The sequence below is a fragment of the Scylla paramamosain genome, chromosome 22 (assembly GCF_035594125.1).
Source record: "Scylla paramamosain isolate STU-SP2022 chromosome 22, ASM3559412v1, whole genome shotgun sequence".
NCBI lineage: Eukaryota > Metazoa > Arthropoda > Malacostraca > Decapoda > Portunidae > Scylla > Scylla paramamosain.
In genome coordinates this window covers 8,447,809-8,468,473 of record NC_087172.1, presented here as the reverse complement: position 1 = coordinate 8,468,473, position 20,665 = coordinate 8,447,809, and the positions used below count along the sequence as shown (strand labels likewise).

Here is a 20,665-nt window from a genome sequence, read left to right as displayed (position 1 = left end):
TAGGGTACTAGGATTGATTTTTAAGAGTGTTAAAAGTAGAAGGATTGAAGTAATATCAAAGTTATACTTGGCGCTGGTCAGCCTCATCTAGACTACGCTGTGCAGTTCTGGTCCCCACATAACAGGAAAGATATAGATCTATTAGAATCAGTACAGAGGAGAATGACTAAAAGGATACAGGGGATGAGGAGTATTTCTTAAGAGGCGAGGTTGAAGCTGTTAAATTTACACTCTTTAGAGAGAGGTAGGTTAAGAGGAGACCTGATAGAAGTCTTTAAGTGGTATAAGGGTTACAACAAGGGGGATGTAAGCATAATTCTTAGGATCAGCAACCAGGGTAGAACACGAAATAACGGGTTCAAGCTTGAAAAATTTAGGTTTTAGGAAGGAGATAGGAAGAAATTGGTTCTCAGAGTGGTAGATGAGTGGAACGGACTCAGTAATCATGTTGTTAGTGCTAGAACATTAGGGAGCATTATGGATGGGGATGATAGATTGAAGTAGGTAGGTGTATTTCATACAGGGACTGCCACGTGTAAGCCTGGTCGCTTCTTGCAGATTTCTCTCTCTCTCTCTCTCTCTCTCTCTCTCTCTCTCTCTCTCTCTCTCTCTCTCTCTCTCTCTCTCTCTCTCTCACACACACACACACACACACACACACACACACACACACACATACACAACAGATAATCTAAGGTGTGTGTGTGTGTTTTACAGATACGGTAGGAAGATAATGTTGAGGCTCGGTTACGTCGGATTCCTATTGTTGGATCTGATGTCTGCCTGGCTGCCTCTTCTCTCCACCATCCTCGTCTCCCGCTTTTTTCTCGGGTGTCTTCATGCAGTCTGTGCCTCTGTCTCCATCGTTCTCAGTAAGTCCCATACAGTCGGATAACACAATTGAATTAAGTTAGAGAAGCTACACTGTTAAAAATATTATCCTTTCAAAACACAGATCTATTCTAATTCCCACATCTGCACAGTACTTCAATATGCCGGATACTAACATGAACTCTCTCTCTCTCTCTCTCTCTCTCTCTCTCTCTCTCTCTCTCTCTCTCTCTCTCTCTCTCTCTCTCTCTCTCTCTCTCTCTCCTATATGAAAGTGATAGAGGTCATGGAACCCAAAATGAGGACTGTAGCTGGTATAGCTGAGGGCAATTTTTGGGCCGCGAGCATAATGCTGTATGGTGGCTTAGCCTACTTCATAAGAGACTGGAGGATTCTCCAGACAGCAGTGACCCTGCCCGCACTACTCATCCTGCCTGTTTTATGGTGAGTCAAGAGGAGGTGGAGTGGTATTGTGTGAGGTTCAGGGAAAGTGTGGATGAAATTTATATAAAGTAGAAGTTTGAGAATGAACACAATACTATATATATATATATATATATATATATATATATATATATATATATATATATATATATATATATATATATATATATATATATATATATATATATATATATATATATACTCGTATATATATACTAAGGTTTATCAAACAAAAATCATAATTATAAGTCTTCTCATGATGCACACCTACAGCAGTCATGACGATGTCTTGATGCTGTCGTGACGTTCGTCATTGTCATGATAAATTTTGCCATGATAACATCATGATGGGCCTATAGACGCCAACTATTGTGTCATTATAGACCTATGCATGACACGAAAACCTCATGATAACGTACCGATAAAGCTACGTTGTGTACAAAGTTCATCAAGTTCCTCAAGTGTGCAGTCACGATAATCGTTACGACAGCACTACTGGAATAAAGTCGTGTCCTTTTCGTGGAATTCCATCACGACTTAAGTCAGTCACAATAGCGGAACGACGCCGATGTGTGATTGTCATGAATGAGTCACACCTCAATAACGACGTTAAAAATGGCATTTTTTTTTTTCATTTTGATCGTAAATTTTCAGTTATGATAAAAGCACGGCAATTAAGATAGTGTCATGACAGAATCACGACAGTGACGCAATTTCGTCACAAGCGCCGCTCACAAGCCTCTCTGAGCGACTGCGGGAGATGATAGAAGAGGTAGCGACTAAAACTTGCTTTTCTTCCACCAATTAGGAAAGTGTGTTCCCTGTCTTCTTCACCTTTGACCTGCTATATATTGACTTCGACTGGTCTATCTCATCGGTTGCTTTTAAAGACCTATAGTGTTGCTTGCTATTGATCATTGTCTGTGTGGTACATTTCTTCTAGCTCTCAGTCAGCAAATACGTCTTCGGACATCTTGAGAGGCGTCAGTTGCCTTCTTGTAGGTGATGACAGCTTTTGAGTGTGTCATGATAGACTTATATATGTCACTAAAACATCATGATAACGTAACGGTAATGCTATGATGGGTATAAAATGCGTGGGGTTCCACGAGTATTCAAAATAAACGTTCAAGAGAATGCTATACCACCAAAAGTCGTGACACTACACTACTATTATGCATCATAATAACGCTACGACTGCTATTAGTAGGGATTACGTGATGATTATCGTGACTGTATACACGAAGTTTAAGTAATCTGCTTAAAGTGCCGGAAAGTTGAGCATGGTAACTGATAAAAAAAAAAAAAAAGGGTCGGAATATCGAGGTCATATGGCGTCACTACAAAATTTCTAAAGCAACTAAAATGCTAGGTTAAAATAGTGATAGCAATAATTGTGGTATATTAAATTCCTAGTAAAAATAATTAAAAATTACAAGATATAAAAGAAAATATAATTAATCAGAACAAAGTGAAGTGCTACAAATTAAGAAGGCTGGTATTTGAATACATCAATTTTAAGAGGGGGTGGTACTGACACCACTGACCCAGAACAGTACATCTGGCGTCGTTCCTTCCGTACCCAAGACACTGGCACCACTGACTAAAAATCTGACATTGTTCGTTATGTGCCCAAGAATTTTTTTATTTTTTTTATGTAGGAAGGGCACCGGCCAAAGGCACCATAATAATAATAAGAAAAAGGCCTACTGAGGTGCCTGTCCCCGAACAGAGCCAAAGCAGTCATCAAAAGTGTCCGCAAACCTCCTTCTTGAAAGAGCTCAAGTCACAGGAAGAAGGAAAAACAGAAGCAGGAAGGGAGTTCCACAGTTTTCCAGAAAAAGGGATGAATGATTAAAAATATTGTTGGTATATTGGTATATATTGGTATATTGGTAAAATATACAGTTAACAAGATTAGAAGAGCAGTTAGCATGAAAATAGCGGTAGAAGATAGCAGGAGAGGTAACATTGAAGAGGAGAGTTGATAAGACAAAAAGGTTTTGATTCCACCGTTTCTAAAGGAAACTGCCCCCATATGTGTGAAGCATACTCCATACATGGACAGATAAGGTTCCTGTACAGCAGGGGTATCAAACTCAAATCCTTTTGAGGGCCAATCATGCACTTGGTTATGGTCTCTAGGTCCATCAAAGATTTGGTAATTACTTATTGGCAAGACTGAAGATTACAACTTATTTTGCTGGTCATCGTGGTTTACCAGAAATACATTATTAAGGTAAAAGGTAAAGGTTATTATGTGTCGTCCTAACAGTTAAGTTACATTTTCCTCAGTTATAACAATTATAGTAACGAGATGAAAAATCTTGTCACCTCGCGGGCTACTTAAGACCACCCCACGAGCCACATTTGGCCCGCGGACCATGAGTTTGACATCCCTGCTTTACAGAGTTAGCAGCTGTGGGGAGTGAGAGAAACTGGCAGAGACGACTCAGAACGCTTAACTTCATTGAAGCTGTTTAAGCTTGCAAAAGATTGTGAAACCCTAGCTTAGAAGATCATTGATAAATAAGAGGAAGAGGAATACCCTGGGGAATACTACTGTTAATGGATTTAGGAGAACAGTGTCCATCTACCACAACAGCAATAACAACGGAAAGAAAGGAAACTTGAGATGAAGTTACTGAGAGGATAAAAGCCATAGGAGGGTAGTTTGGAAATCAAAGCTTTGTGACAGACTATCAAAAACTCTTCATATGTCTAAAGCTAGAGCAAAAGTTTCACCAAAATCCCTAAAAGAGGATGATGAAGACTCAGCATGTAAAGCCAGAAGATCACCAGAAGAGCAGTCTCGACAGAATCTATTCTAGCGATCAGATAGATAAAAGATTGTGAAGTGATAGATGTTTAAGAATATTCTTGCTGAGGATAGATAAAAAAAAAAACAATAAATAAATAAATAAAAATTAGAGAGGCAGGAAATTAAAACAATAGGACAAATGTTTGAGGCATTAGAACGGACATCCTTTTTTTAGGAGCAAGCTGAATGTAGGCAAACTTCCAGCAAGAAGGAAAGGTACATATTGGTATACAGAGTTGGAAGAGTTTGACTAGGCAAGTGCAAACACAGAGCCACGGTTAGGAGGGACGCCATCAGGTCCATAAGCCTTCCGAGGGTTAAGGTCAGTGAGGGCATGGAAGACACCACTGCGAAGGATCTTAATGGGTAGCATGAAGTAGTCAGAGGGGGGTGGAGGAGAGGGAGGAACAAGCTCTGAATCATCTAAGGTAGACTTTTTAGCAAGTATTTAAGGGAAGAGTTCAGCTTTAGAAATTGATGAGATGGTAGTGGTGCCATCGGGTTTAAAATAAAGGAGTTAAAGATAAGCATTATTGGAAATGTTTTTGGTTTGGTGCCAGACACTTTTTATCAATGGTTAGTTAAAGAACAGACCTGGCATGATTCCGAGAAAAAAAAATACAAAGTGGATGAGATTCTGGTGATGTAAGATTCGAGTACCTTTTGTGGACCACCTCTATCATGTATAGCAAGTGAACAAGCTGTTTAGAAGGTTTAGGCTGTGAGAAAGAGTGAGGAATGTACACCTAAATTCCAGATACTATCACCAGTATTGTGCGCTCATCACACAGAGACGGGTCTCTGATATAGAAGCAGTAGCCATTCCAAGGAAAGTCAGAATAATACCTCATCAGGTCACCCATTTAGCAGAGGCAAAACATTCGAGGCACCTCCGCTTTAAGGGGATCCTGAGGAGGGATTGGAGCGATAAGACTAGATATAGATATGAGGTTGTGATCAGAGGAGCCCAATGGAGAAGATAGGGTGACAGCATAAGCGGAAGGATTAAAAGTTAGGAAAGGATCAAGAATGTTTGGCGTATCTCCAAGAGGGTCAGAAATACGAGTATGATGTTGCACCGGTTGCTCTAGAATCTAGATCATGGAAGATAGCAAAGTTAAAAGCTATTTCACTAGGATGGTTAGTGAAGGGAGAGGAAAGCCAAAGCTGGTGGTGAACATTGAAATCTTCAAAAATGGACATCTTCATAAAAGGTAAGAGATTCAGAATGTACTCCATTTTGGAGGTTGTCAAAGAATTTCTTGTAGTCAGTGGAGTTAGGTGATAGGTATACATCACAGATAAATTTAGCTTGGAAATGGCTCTGTAGTCGTAGCCAGACAGTGGAAAATTCGGAAGATTCAAGAGTGTGGGCACGCGAGTAAAGTAAGTCATTGCGCCCATAGACACAACATTCAGCTTTGGATTGAACATGTTGTTAAAGAAAGTAGGAAGGAACAGAAAAGGGGCTACTATTAGTTGCCTAGGACACCTGTGTTTCAGTGAGGAAAAGAAAATGAGATTTAGTAAAGGGGAGTTGGTGTTCTACAGTTTGAAAATTAGATCTAAGGCCGCGGATGTTGCAAAGGTTAATGAAGTTGGGAGTGTCAAGACACTTTGGGTTGATACCAGAAGAGCAGTCTGATCTTGCAATATTTGTGATCCCCAGATGGGGACTCCGAGGCTGGTATAAAAAGAGTCGCCATATTTAATTTTGAATTTTGAGTAAAGGGTGTGTGTGTAATTAGGTGCATGTAGTTTTGTGTGAGGTAAGATTTGTCTTTAGAGGGCAGGCTGTGACTGCCACCTTGTGGTGTGAGACAGAAAGGGTGAGGTCATAGCTGAGTTACTGATGAATTTACAGCACCCCTTCATCCAATGTTTAAAGCCTCACTGGGAGTAATTATCGTTTTGGCAGGTGTCTACTGCCCCCTCCTTAGGATCCCACTCACCCAGATATTTGGTAATGTTTCTTATGTGCTGAAGATACAGACCCCACTGAACTAGTCCCCATAGCCCAAAGTTACTCATTGTGTGTCTTCTTCACTTGCCTCAAGGTTCTCCCGTTGCAAGTTTAAAGTTCTGCATAACGTTATTACTAGTAAAATACTTTAAACCAACAACATTTAAAAAGGAAGCTATAATTCATTAAGAAGACCAGCCTTTTCCACAGACATCATGGCCTCACGTTCCGGGAAAGAGTTCTCTCCTCAGCTTTTTTTTTTTTTTTTTTTTTTTTTTTATGTAGTAGGGGCCAAGGGCAACAACAAAATAAAAGGCCCATTGAGTTGTCAATCCCCGACAGAGTCAAAAGCGGCAGTTAAAATGTACAGGATAAGTGTCTTGAAACCTCTATCTTAAAAGTGTTCAAGTCACAGAACTTGCTATCAGCGAGATTCAGAAAGTCACATTCCCCCCACAGCAAAGGACAAGATATCGCTCACATAGGTCCGCCAGACTAGGAAACTCTACCAGAGTGTCGTGCTATAAGATGGACAAAGCAGTTATCACAATATAATTGTGTTTCCCTGGACATGCGCAAGACGAATGTGACCTGTCCAAAGGCAGGCCAATGCAGACACTGAGCAGCACTCCCGCACACGAACGAATAGCAGATGTTATATCTCCCATCTTAGTAATGACAACTAATGTCCCGCACATGTTCTGCTAAATGGTAAGATCGACCACCCCAACTGTGGAGTACAAGTCATGAAATGGAACGGGGCTGGAAAGAAAGCCTTCTCATTTCCTGAAACTCCCACATGCGCTGGGACTCACAAAACCTAACATGGATGCTTCAACTTTGGAAAAGGTAAAACCACTCAAGAATTGATTAAACGAGAAGATGAAAAGAAGAACTGTATAGTTCCACTATAGAAAGAACACTACGAGAGTTCATAAAAATTGTAAAAGATGAAACAGGAAGAGTAAAAATATAATTCTTAAAGCTAGAATAATGGCTGATAGCTTTGCCTTAAATACATAAGCATCACCAGAAAGGTTACCCCCTCGACGGAATGAAAGGAAGATGACACCATCGAGGAGGAGGCAACAGCCAAAACAATAATTACTCCCAGTGAGGTCTAAAGCACTGGATCACGGGGTGCTGTGAACTTATCATTAAACTCAAATGTGATCTCACTGAACGTTTCTCTTTGTGACTTACAACACAACGCGGCAATCGCAGCCTACCCTTTAAAGACAACTCTCTTCCTTCAAAATTATCATGGCGACTCCTACACCAGCCTAGGAGTCCCCATCTAAGGAGAGTACCACAAATGTCCCCAGGTCGGACTGCTCTTTTAGTATCGACCCCAAGTGTCTTGAAACCCCCTCTCAACTTTTTCTTCATTAACTTCAGCATTCGCAATCTTAGATCAAATTTTCAATCTGTAGAACACCACCTCTCCTCTACTAAACCTCACCTTCTTTTCCTCATTGAAACATAGGTGTCTAAGGCAACTGACAGTAGCTCCTTTTTTGTTCTCTTGTACTATCTCTATCCTCATTTTCAATCCAAAACTGAATGTTGAGTTTATATGCACAGCGATTTAACCTGCTCATTTAATCGTGCCCACGTTCTTGAATCTTCGAGTTTTCCACCATCTGGCTACGACTAGAGTCACTCTCAATCTAAATTTATCTGTGCTGTATACCTCTCACCTAATTCCTCTGACTTTAAGAAATTATTTAACCACTAAACTTCGAAAGTGGAGCACATTCTGACTCTCTTCCCTTTTGCGGAGATCCCCATTCTTGGAGACTTCGATATTTACTACCAGCCTGGGCTTTCCTCTCCCTTCACTGGCCATCCTTGAAAACTAACCTTCAGATTTGCCATCTTCCACGACCTAGAGCTGTGATTCACAAACATTTTTTTTCTGATCTTTACTCACTTTTCATATATCATCCTCATACATGGACTCCTCTCTCCCCCAATCGACATCGCGTGATTACAGTGACTGTCTATAGTCCTATGTGTATTTAGATCCATTATGAAAATATCTAATTTTATTCATTCCGTCTCATTTTGTTCTTGTATGGTGGCCCCTGAGATTTACTGTATGGTACATTCCTCACCCTTTTTCTCTACCTAAACATTGGTTTAACATAGCCTGTTCTCGTGCTATACATGATAGAGGTAGACCAGAAAAGGTACGTGAGCCTACCATCACCACAATCTCATCCACTTTATACTTCAGCCCGGAATCATGCCAGGTCTGTTCTCCAACTAGCCAAAAACTCCTTCATTAATAAGAAATGTCAAAATCTTTCAAGATCTAACTCCCCTTGTGACTTCTGGCACCAAGCCAAAAACATTTCCAATAACTTTGCTTCTTATTTCCCTCCTTTATTTCAACCAGATGGCACCATTGCTATCACATCTATCTCTAAAGATGAACTCTTCGCTCAAACATTTGCTAAAAACTCTACCTTGAACGATTGGGGCTTGTTCCTCCCTTTCTTCCACCTTCTGATTACTTTATACTACCTATTAAAATTCTTCGCATTTATGTTTTTCATGCCCTTGTTGGCCTAAACCCTGGGAAGGCTTGTGTACCTGATGGTGTCCCTCCTATTGTGCTCAGATACTGCGCCTCCGGGTTTGCACCTTGCCAAGTCAAACTCTTTCATCTCTGTGTGTCAACATCTACCTTTCCCTCTTGTTGGAAGTTTACCTACATTCAACCTGTTCCTAAAAAGAGTGGCAATTCTAATTCATCAAACTACCGTCCTATTGCTTTAATTTCCTGCTTATCTTAAGTTTTTATTCTATCATCAACAGGAAGAATCTTAAACATCTATCACTTTACAACCTTCTATCTGATTGGCAGTATAGGTTCCGTCAAGGCCGCTATACTTGTGATCTTCTGGCTTTCCTTACTGAGTCTTGGTCATCCTCGTTTAGAGATTTTGGTGAAACTTTTGTTGTTGCCTTAGACATATCAAAAGCTTTTGATAAAGTCTGGCACAAACTTTTCATTTTCACACTATTCTCCTACAGCTTCTATCCTTCTCTCTGTAAATTCATTTCAAATTTCCTTCCTGATCATTCTATTGCCGCTGTGGCAGACGGTCACTGTTCTTCTGAATCTATTAACAGTGGTGTTCTTCAGGGTTCTGTCCTGTCACCCACTCTCTTCATATTATTCATCAATTATCTTTTAAACCAAACTTCTTTTCCTATCCACTCCTGTGCTGATGACACCACCCTGCACTTTTCCACGTCTTTTCATAGACGTCCAACCCTTCAGGAAGTAAAGAGTTCACGCAGGGAAGCCATAGAAAGCCTGACTTCTGATCTCTCTATAATTTCTGTTTGGGGCAAAGCAAACTTGGTATTGTTTAATGCCTCAAAAAACTCAATTCCTCCAACCTTCCAGACAACTATCTCCTCTTCTTCGATGACACTTAACTGTCCCCCTCTTCTACACCGAACATCCTCGGTCTGTCCTGTTCTTAAAATCTTAACTGGAAATTTCACATCTCACCTCTAACTAAAACAGTTTCTATGAAGTTAGGCGTTCTGAGACGTCTCCGCCAATATTTTTCATCCCCATAGCTGGACAAGGGCCTTATCTTCCATGTATGAAATATGCTTCACACGTATCGGGGGATTCCACTCATACCGCTCATTTAGACAGGGTGGAATCAAAAGCTTTTCGTCTCATCAACTCCGTCTTCAGCTTCTCTCTCATCGTCGCAATGTTGCATCGTTTGCTATCTTCTACCACTATTTTCATGCTAACTGCTCTTCTCATCCTCCTAATTGCATGCCTCCCCTTTTCCTGCTGCCTCGCTGCACAAGACTTTCTTCTTTCTTTCACCCCTATTTTGTCCACCTTTCTAATACAAGAGTTAACCAGTATTCTCAGTCATTCATCCCTTTCTCTGGTAAACTCTGGAACTCCCTGCCTGCTTCTGTATTTCCACTTCCTATGACTTGAACTTCTTCAAGAGGGAGATCTTATCCTTCAGTTTTTGATTGCCGCCTCGGACCCTATTCGGGGACCGGCATCTTGGTTTTCTTTTTTTTTTCTTCTTCTTTTTTTCTTGGCCGGTGTCCCTTCTACAAAAAAAAAAAAAAAAATCGACTCAAGTATCAGATATGAGCCATCTATAAATACTGGGATGAAGTCGGAATGTCTGAAAAAGTGTTTAAAAATAATGTATAAGACTCATAATCCAGTGACGCTTTGTTATTAGGAATAGCAGGTCCACAGACAGAAACATAGGGAAACTGCCGGTAATCAACTCTAGGAAACCAATAGGGACATATAGGAAGGGAAGGCACATTCAATATTACAATACCGGACGCAACCATAAACCATAAAAAGGTTTAGGAAAACTCAAGTGAGACACATTGTAGAGAACGTGAATCTAGGGAGACTGACATAAAAACTGACTGAGGAAGACCGTGAACTCGATACCGACACTGGCGATATCCTTGAAGTCCAGTGTAAGGACATAGCATCCACCAGTACGCTATAAATTGGAGATGAAACGAACACACTAGTTGCTAAGCGAACACCGGCATGGCCGACCGAGTCCAGCACTCGTAGTCGTGCTTCAGTAGCAGACGAATAAACTTCGCAACCATATTCCAACTTAGAAAAGAATACGACTTAGTGCAAAAGAGGGAGGGTCTGTCTGTCACCGGCCTAGTGCCTCCAGACAAGCTGCCTTAATATAACGAAAGTCAGGCAGCTGTCGAATATAAGACCCAAGGAATGAGTTTCCTCCAGGCAGCAGAAGTTTATGTTCTTAGTCTATGAAACTGAGAAACAGAATCCACAAGAAATATTAATTGCTTTCTGCAACTTCTTCTCAATGAATGGCATCTTCGTCGCAGAAAAGGAGATTGACAGGTTATCGACTTATAAGGAATCACGAACTCCTTCTGGAAACACGCCAGTAACACTATTTATAGCCACAGCCAAAAGTGACACTAAATATACTTCCTTGCGGCGCGCCATCTTGAAGTGGACGAGTTTCAGACATGACTGAGATATAAAAAAAAAATAAATGAATAAAATAAAAAATACTGAATAAAGATAGGGAGTTGGAGACCAAACTCGAACAAATTAAAATTAACTCGAACAAAATACCTTGGCACCAAGCCGTGCCTAATACTTTCCCCATATCAAAGGATATTGTTACGACCAGAGCCAAGCCTCTCTCACATACGAGTCCGTTACCACTAGGCTGCCACCCTTGCAGCCTAATCTGGGGGCAAATTACTACGTAAACCCAGGCCAATTCACTGGTTGCACACAGTTACAAAGCCTGAGAGGTCGCCACCTAGTCGCATCCTACAGGGAAAATACAACATACAACGCCAACTTTTCTCACTAGCTAAGAAAGGACTCGCAAATCCACGTACTTAGATGAGACAGAGATAACGGACGCCACAAACATGAGACTATAATATCCCATGAGCTACCTCCATCAGCTCTCCACCCATTGTTCAGCAGGAGCACTGTAGCTCTCTGGTCCGAACTTCACTTCTGTCCAATCTCTCCGAAGACAGGTTCAAACTCCTTAAAATTGGTGAGCCCCGAGAGAAAACAGATAGCAGAACTCGGATGGCAACACAAACTGGTCATCTGGCCAAGACAAAGACACTGTGAAAACAAGAAGACCAGTAACATTTAACACAATGACACTAGAGAAGAAATGGATACCCGCACAAAATGGACGCTTTACAACACACTCACAGACAGCGAGTAGCACCAAGACCAAAGTAAGCCTTCCCAAGACGCCTAGACTAGCCATGGACAAGGCCCACAATTGAGCTTCCACACTAATATATTCTGGGGTGTGCAAGACTAAGCCCAACTCAAACACTAGTCATCTTATGCCCCTTAACACATTCTCCCATACAACCATCTGTCCACGCCTGGTATCTTCTCTTGTCAGGCTGCTATTGACCCCAACCAATGTCATACACAAAGACAGAGTCACTCGAGGCTTGCGGCCAGATTATATCAATCTACTATTTCCCCTTTCCTCGGTGAGTCTTCTAGAGAAGATGTTTCCTGTCAAGGTGTCAGCAGACGCTTTCCTCTGTTTCTTCGTGCGAGGTGTTCATTATTGTGCTGGTACTTTTGTATATCACATAAACTTTGAAAACTAGAGAATTAATGCATTTTACATGTTTTGAAATGATGTAAAATATTATGTGATTCATGTTTATATAAACAATACGGGATATGGTGATATCCACTAGGTTTAGCAGAAAATAACAGACGAATCCTGTTGGCAGCCATGGTGACGTTTTCAAATGAGACCTCTAGTTTCACCGCAGTTTCATCAGTATGAAGCAGTACATTCACTTTACCTAGGTAGAACTGCCCGTGAACATGAGTAAGGAAGACCTGCAGTACACTGTACCCTAGCTATAAGATTGGGATATGGTCTTAGAAACACAATAGTAAAGCCAATTCATCAAAATGGGGTTGGTGGGGGGAAGCGTTCCTGCCAGCCACCACCACCCCGCGATTTGCTGGCCATCATTTCAAAACAACCAAAGAAATACACATATATAATGCAACTTTATATTATAAGAATTAAATAAAAAGCATTTGAAGCTCGTCGGCGCCCAACTCTTGAACACGGTACACTGGTTTAGGCTAAGTTAGGTTAAGATTAGCTTGAGTTAGGTTTAGACTCTCATGAATACGAAAGCCGAGTCTTAAAATTGTTTGAAATCGTTATAATGATAATAATAGATTTTTTTTTAATAGGCTAGGTTATGTTATGTTAGGATTAGTTTTGGTTAGGTTTAGACTTTCAATAGGAGAGGTGAGTCTTAAAAATTGTTTGAAATCGATACAATGTTAATAATAGATAAATAACTTTTTTAGCAATAACAGATGAAAAAAAGGAAATGATAACTAGCTACAACTAACGATGACGAACGTCAGCCACATTTCTTTAATATTTTTCTTATGATATCGAAAAATTTTTGCTACTCAATGATCTTGTAACGTTAATATTAGCGATACATTATTATTAACATTAATATAACTTTTAGAGCATTAGGATACTATATAGCTATAAAATCGAACTTCATACGAGACATCATGCTAAGTGATCCAAAATATCATAGTTTATCATATCAAACGACATCGCCTGCTTACATATAACCTTCCACTTAGACTCTTTGATATACCTCCTCACCGCACCCCATTCCACGAACAAGTGTCTGTACGATAAATTGGGTGCCCGGACTGTCCGGACATTTCATACTGCCACACCGGGACAAGTGAGAACAGTGTTGCCATAAAAAAAAAAAAAATTCAAATCTCGTCATATTCAACCTCTAAACCTACTTAGATTACATTACGGCCTTACTTAGATAGATCAGGGCCTAAAATCGCTAGATTTCAGCAAGGCCTAAAGAATATACTCTAGTCTCTTGGCCTTGGATTTCAGGTAAGTACAGTAAGGAAAGTACACACGCAGAGAGAGAGAGAGAGAGAGAGAGAGAGAGAGAGAGAGAGAGAGAGAGAGAGAGAGAGAGAGAGAGAGAGAGAGAATGCAGGTTCAGCTTTATTTTGTATATCAAAAAGAAATATTTATATTACACATCTAATTAAAAAAAAAAAATAAATAAAAAATACCAAGTCAGATGCACCCTCCTCCTCTTCCACCTCCTCACACGAAGTACTAGGCCAGTACTGGTGTCTGCAAATCTCCACTGTAATCTTGAGATGTTCCAATCTTACTTGCAACACATGGTGGAATTTCGTAATCAAAACACGATTTTTCATGTCTTTTATTCCTGTATGAATTGCTAGAATTGTATTTGCCATTTTTGTTTCCATTCGGTTTCTAAGTTTACTTTTCACTACATTTAGCTATCTGAAAGTTCTTTCTACTTCAGCATTAGAATGAGGCAAAGTAAGTACTGATAATGCAAACTTTGTAAGTGTTTACTTCAATCCAAAATGAGACTGTCTGGGTGACTACACACCACTTGACTAATGTAAGATTCTTCCATTGACTTTCTATGCAATCAACAACACCAGGGGGCACTTGCACCAGTTCCATTACAGGAGTTAAGTAATCTTTAATGCAATGGAGTTAATTATCAACAGACAGCAAAGACATTCTTTTTTTTCAAGAACTTTTACATTGTCTGTTAATCTGTGCCTTATTTCTTGTACTAAGTTGGTCGCGAATTTAATGCACCTGCCTCTTAGTGACTTCTTTATATGAACAGAATATCCTTTCTCCTTCAGATCCTGCTCTAGTTCTTTCTCGAACTTATATCCTAAATATGGTTTAGGATCCAGGTTTTCCTCTATATTACATTCGAGTGGATAAACATTTGAAGTAAACAGAACAACTTTCTGGCCTAATGACTTGATTAATAATGTAACGTCTACAACTTCATTAGATTCGAAAGATTTGTTAACCCTCTGAATATCTTTTAAAATAGGCATCAGAAACTTTGTGTGTTAAGTTAGTTCTATCATTATACATAGAGTACAACATTTCAGTTGTGCAGCACTTTTCAATGTGGTGAACAATATCAAAATGAGTCTTTAATTCCAACTACTGTTTATCAATTATATCAACTACCGTTGCATTGAACAACCACCGTGGTTCACAAGCTTGAACAATTTTGAGTGGATCATGACCTTTAGTATATAACTTTTTGTAAGTTACTTGCCTTGTGGATGACCTTCAGAACCAGTTGTAGGTATCACTGATCAAAAATTCTAAGTTGGTAGAACATCAATGGTAGCAGCAGGGACAGCTAGTTTTAGTGAATTACACACGCATCTTGTCAGTACGAGATGTGGAACTTCAGCTTTAAACTTCTCATAAATACCGTTATTAATACCAATCATTACTCTAGCATTGTCAGTTCCTATTCCTCTCAAATTCTGCAAATCCAGTCCAACTGAATTTATTGTTCTACCAGACACTTTTAGAAGTCCCTAAACATTTTAGAACATTTTATTTTATTCAATAGAAACATTTTCAGGATATTCTATAACTTTCTAGAACACAGTAGTAATAAGTTGAAGTATAAAAAAAATTCTAGAATCCACGAGAATTTTCTAGAATGATTCAGAATATTCTAAAGTATGTTCAATAATATTCTAGAAAGATTGAGAACATTCCGGAACACATTCTAGACAAACTAAGAATAATCTAGAGTACTGCTTGAGATTATAAAAGTAGGGGCTTGCAGACCATCAATCAGTTTTGCTTTGGCTACTTGAGAAGACACATCACAGGAGGTAAAATGGCATCAAGAGGCTGCAATAATTCTCCAGATGCATTCTGTTTTATATGTGGTCAATTCATCAAGACAAGCCCAAAAATGTTCTCTGTGACAGCATCTGGAAAAATGTGTGAAACTTACAAAGTATATTTTGATGTGGCAGTTGGGGATCTATACAAGACCTGGGCACCTCATTTTGCTTGTAAGCATTGTATAACACTAGAAGGTAAAATAACTTAGTTTTTTTCAAAAGCAAAATCCAGTTAAGACTTAAGAATAAAAATAAAATAAGTTTAACAGAAACCCATGCTGTTGTTCTTTTTACAGAATGGTATAGAGTGGAAAACAGAACCGTGAAATTTATTACTCGGAGAATATGGCGTGAAACTACTGATTACTCAACTGACTGCTTTTTTCTGCATGGTGTATCCTTCCAAACGCAGATCTGGGAAAAATGTGCCTGCTGTTTTCTATCCAGACATTCCATCTGCCATTGCACCAGTACCACACAGTACTGATCTTCCTGTACCAACTCCTCCAAAAAGAAGTTAACTATCAGAAGAAAGCAGCAAGTCAGAAGATGAGCTAAACAGAGAGGAAGACTGTGACATCACAAATACAGTTGTAGCTGAGAGGAATCCTTACTGCCCAAACCAAAGAGACCTCATTGACCTCATCAGAGATCTTGGTTTGGCAAAGTCAAATTGTGTGCTTTTGATTTCAAGGCTGAAGGAATGGGATTTATTTGATGACAGTGTGCAAGTGACCAACCAAAGAGAACTTCACAAACATTTCTACAGCTTCTTTGCAAAGGAGGACAGGCTATGCTGCTGCAATGATGTATCAGGCTTGTTTGATGCTATTAGAATTGTTTGCAATGCAGATGAATGGAGACTCTTTAATGACAACTTCTTCAAAAGCTTAAAAGTTGTACTTCTGCAAAATGGTAACAAGCATCCATCTCTGCCTCTTGCTCATTCTGTATATCTTAAGGAGTACTATAGCAGTGTAAAGTTTCTACTGGAAACTTTGAAGTTGGGAAGTTATTGGAGACTTCAAGATGGTGGCTTTCTTGATGGGACTACAAGGAGGTTTTACCAAGAATCCCTGTTTTCACTACCTTTGGGACGGTAGAGACAGAGCAGCATGTTACCAGAGAAAACACTGGCCTCCAAGGATTGACAATACAGTGGGAGCACACAATATCAAACATGACCCATTGGTGAATCCTCAAAAGGTTTTGTTTCCTCCACTACACATCAAACTGGGTCTCGTGAAACAGTTTGTTACAGCTCTTGACAAACAGTCTGGTGACTTCAAATATCATCAAGACTTCTTTCCTAAGCTTTCAGAGGCAAAGGTGAAAGCTGGTATCTTCATTGGACCATAAGTATGGAGTGATCAGAATTTCTGCAGAAGGTCACAGAAAAGAAGAAAAGCTTGGGAGTGTTTCATTGCTGTAGTACAGAGCATTCTTGGCAACAACAAGGCTGATAACTATGTGAAACTGTTTGAAGCTTTAGTGAAAAGATATGATGAGATGGGCTACAGAATGTCCTTGAAGTTCCATATCCTAGATGCTCACCTCGACAACTTCAAAGAAAATATGGGAGCATATTCTGAGGAACAACGGGAGCGCTACCACCAAGATATGATGAACTATGAACAGAGATATCAGGGATCCTTCAGTGAAAACATGATGAGAGTCTACATTCGGGGGTTCATACGTATTGTATTCACGCAAATCAAGAAAAACTTTATTTTTAATCCTAAAAATTAGTTTCAGAGCTTTTAAAAATGTTTGTGTCATTTGAATTTATGTGTTTTGTTTTCTGTCCAAAAATTATGAATATTATTTATTTATCTATTTATTCTTATTTATTTATTTATTTATTTATTTATTTATTATTTTTTATTTATTTATTCATTTATTTATTTATTTATTTATTTCATTTATTTATTATTTATTTTCATTTTTTTTATTTATTTTTATTTTTCTTATTTTTATTTATTTATTTATTTCATTTATTTATTTATTTTTTTTTTTCTGCTTGCTAAAGCTCACTAAAAGGGCCTGATGTAATTTAATAACTTCATCGTAAACTCTCTCTCTCTCTCTCTCTCTCTCTCTCTCTCTCTCTCTCTCTCTCTCTCTCTCTCTCTCTCTCTCTCTCTCTCTCTCTCTCTCTCTCTCTCTGCTATCCTCCCGTTATTTCTCTTTTTACTTTCTTTTCTGTGCTGACCACTAAGATAGTCAGTATGACGGTATCGTAACATGATGCTGACTGATAGTAAATGCTTCACGAACAAAATATTCTGAAGATAAAAAGAGCATCAAATATAGCCATTTCTTTCAAACCATATATTGGACAGGAGATAAGTGATAGCCTGTCCTGAAGTAACACATCAGCCTGAAATTTACCATTTTTTCAGCAACTTATAAATGCAAAAGATTACGGAAACAGGGCGATAATTTGTCACCAACTGATGACCCTTTCCAGGCATAAGGAAGGTCAAGATGGCCTGGAGAATCAGAGTTGAGATACAGCTATTTGTGGCTCTAAGATGGAAAAGGGAACATTACTATTTTCCTCCAAGAAAATACAGATGGCGACGATGATGTGTCATAGGGTAATTAGGATTTTTTCCTGGAAACGCTAGGAAATTGATTTGGAAATACATCAGCAACCACCTTGGAATCAGCCACCGTCTTATCAACATAAACAATACAGGAGGGGTAAGAAATCTTGGGAACTCTATTCCACATTTGTGGGAGTCTTAGTTGTAATCGAGGAGACACAGGGTTTCCATGACGTTCGCTGTACATTATTTAAGACCTTTTGAGCATGAACCATGGTAGGAAGGAAGAGGTGATGTAAGGTGAAGGACGAATTTTCAATCATTTCATAGATATTTGACATTAAAGCAATTATCATTCCAGGGAAAATCAGTACTACTTATACGTATATCAGATTGCCCTACTAGGCGGAGGCTTAATGACAGAAGCATTTCCAGTTTGGTAAATCGAGAAGTGCCACTTGATCGACAGGATAGACATATAGACATGAATAGAGAAAACAGTTTTACAAAGTAAGAAGTTTAGAAATTTAGAAAACGGCGATAATTGTGGGGCACGTCTCATAGGCGGAATGTGGATAGCGAAGAAGTCGAAAGCACGCTCTCCACGTTGGCCAGTGAAAGAATATGGTAGCCAAAGCTGGTGATGAACACAAAAATCCTAAAGAACGGGGATAAAGGGATAAAAGTTAGAATGCTCTTAGCTTTGACAGTTATTTAGTCAAAGGATTTTAGATAGTTGGAGGAATTAAGAAAGAAATAGGCAGCACATATACATTTTGTAATGGTGGGAGAAATCAAGATTCAAAAGCGTAGGTAAGAGAGCACGGTGGATCATTGCATAGTAAAAATGTAACAGCTAGTTTTGGCTCGAGTAACAGAAAAATTAGAGTTAGAGGGAACATAAGAATACTCTTTTATATTAAGATAAACCTATTTGTCACGTTACACTGTCTTGAAACGGGGATTTTCGATCTCTCATATCACCAACCTACTCATCTCTCACTCTCTCTCTCTCTCTCTCTCTCTCTCTCTCTCTCTCTCTCTCTCTCTCTCTCTCTCTCTCTCTCTCTCTCTCTCTCTCTCTCTCTCTCTCTCTCTCTCAATATTTTTGAATCCTCAATGGGAAGATTCTTAGGAATGAATTGTTCTTCTGGTCGTCGGTATTGCTTCCGTAAAGAACAATCCATCTCGGCCTTGTTGATGGCCTTGGTAACATCTCATATATATATATATATATATATATATATATATATATATATATATATATATATATATATATATATATATATATATATATATATATATATATATCAGCTCGCGACAGTTTTTAGTAATCATGGTAATTTCTATTTAATCTACAGTATATTCGCCCGTCTGCGTCTTTTGCTATCCTTCTCCTCCAGATTTTTTATTTTCTTCTTTCTTGCGCCCTTATCTTCTCGGTTCGTGTTAATATCCTTTCGGTTATTCTTATATTTTCAGAGTTTACTGAAGTGTGAGTAGTAGTAGTAGTAGTAGTAGCAGTAGTAGTAGTAGTATGTGACAAAAATAAACTTGCCAAAAGATATCAGTTGACACTTAAAATGGATACAAATCTAAGACTATTTTTGTTGTTTGGTGTGGTCCTGAGACATAGATACTTTCTCAGTTTTATAGATGAGTCTCCGCGATGGTTGTTCATTAACGGCAAACCTCAGGAAGCCCTCCTAGTTCTCGGCAAGGTGGCTCAATGGCATAATGTTGAAGTTCCACCTGAGGCAGCGATGACAGAACTGGTTGACGAACTGCAGGTATACGGAGAGAGAGAGAGAGAGAGAGAGAGAGAGAGAGAGAGAGAGAGAGAGAGAGAGAGAGAGAGAGAGAGAGAGAGAGAGAGAGAGAGAGAGAGAGAGAGAGATACAAAATTATTCCCTTTTTAGGAAACACGGGCTTCCACGACCCAGCAACAGCTGTCCTTGTGGGTTCTCTTCAAATCCATTATACATGGAGCCTTGATGTTGTTCAGGTGAGATTTCACTTGTCTCTTATTGATTATTACTTTATGTATTTTGTCCGTGATAAAATGTTTATGATTTTTTATTTTTTTATTTTTTTCACAAGTATTCAACGTAGAGTTTTAGTTACCTTTTCTCTGTTGAGAAGGAAGAATGAGAAGAAGAATGAGAAGGCTAATACTTGATAGACAATTATGATAGTCACCTATAGAATAAAGTAGATTCTTTTGAACTGAAAAGTAGAGGCAGCGGACTTCAATAATCGAAGAACAGGTACCCAGTACAGCTTCATAAGAACAGAGTGCAGTCAAGAGATACGGATTAAATATTATATCACACCATCTTTTCTCCTCTACCGTGTCCGTTGTCGTGCCAAATCTCTCCCCGGTCCAAATTTCTCCCTATTGAAACCACTTTGCATGCGCACCATATTGAGGGGACAGCATTAAAACATCACCCAGGTGTTTTATATATTTTCACGTATTATCAACATCTTTATTTGAGGTTTTATTGACCAATTACCATTGCTTCATTGGATGTGGACATGTTAGGATAGGAATGGATCAAGTAAGCAATAGTGAGTGATAACAGAGCAACAAAATCTTCTCCATGTGCAAGTATCAAGTCCTACCACCATGTTATGTATTTTACGCATTATCAACATCGTTGTGGAATTTTATTGACAAATTACTAAAGCTTCATCGACTGTGGAATATTTTAAGATAGGAATCTAGCAAGTAAACAAGAGCAGTG

The 20,665-nt window shown here is 39.1% G+C and overlaps 1 long non-coding RNA gene across 1 annotated transcript; it reads left to right on the top strand.

Moving 5' to 3' along the window:
- Positions 1-1,123: 1,123 nt before the first annotated feature.
- LOC135111853 (uncharacterized) lies at positions 1,124-19,924 on the top strand. The gene is made up of 3 exons (XR_010273924.1): positions 1,124-1,275; positions 19,567-19,708; positions 19,838-19,924. It is a non-coding gene; the product is annotated as an uncharacterized LOC135111853 (long non-coding RNA).
- The last annotated feature ends 741 nt before the right edge of the window (positions 19,925-20,665 follow it).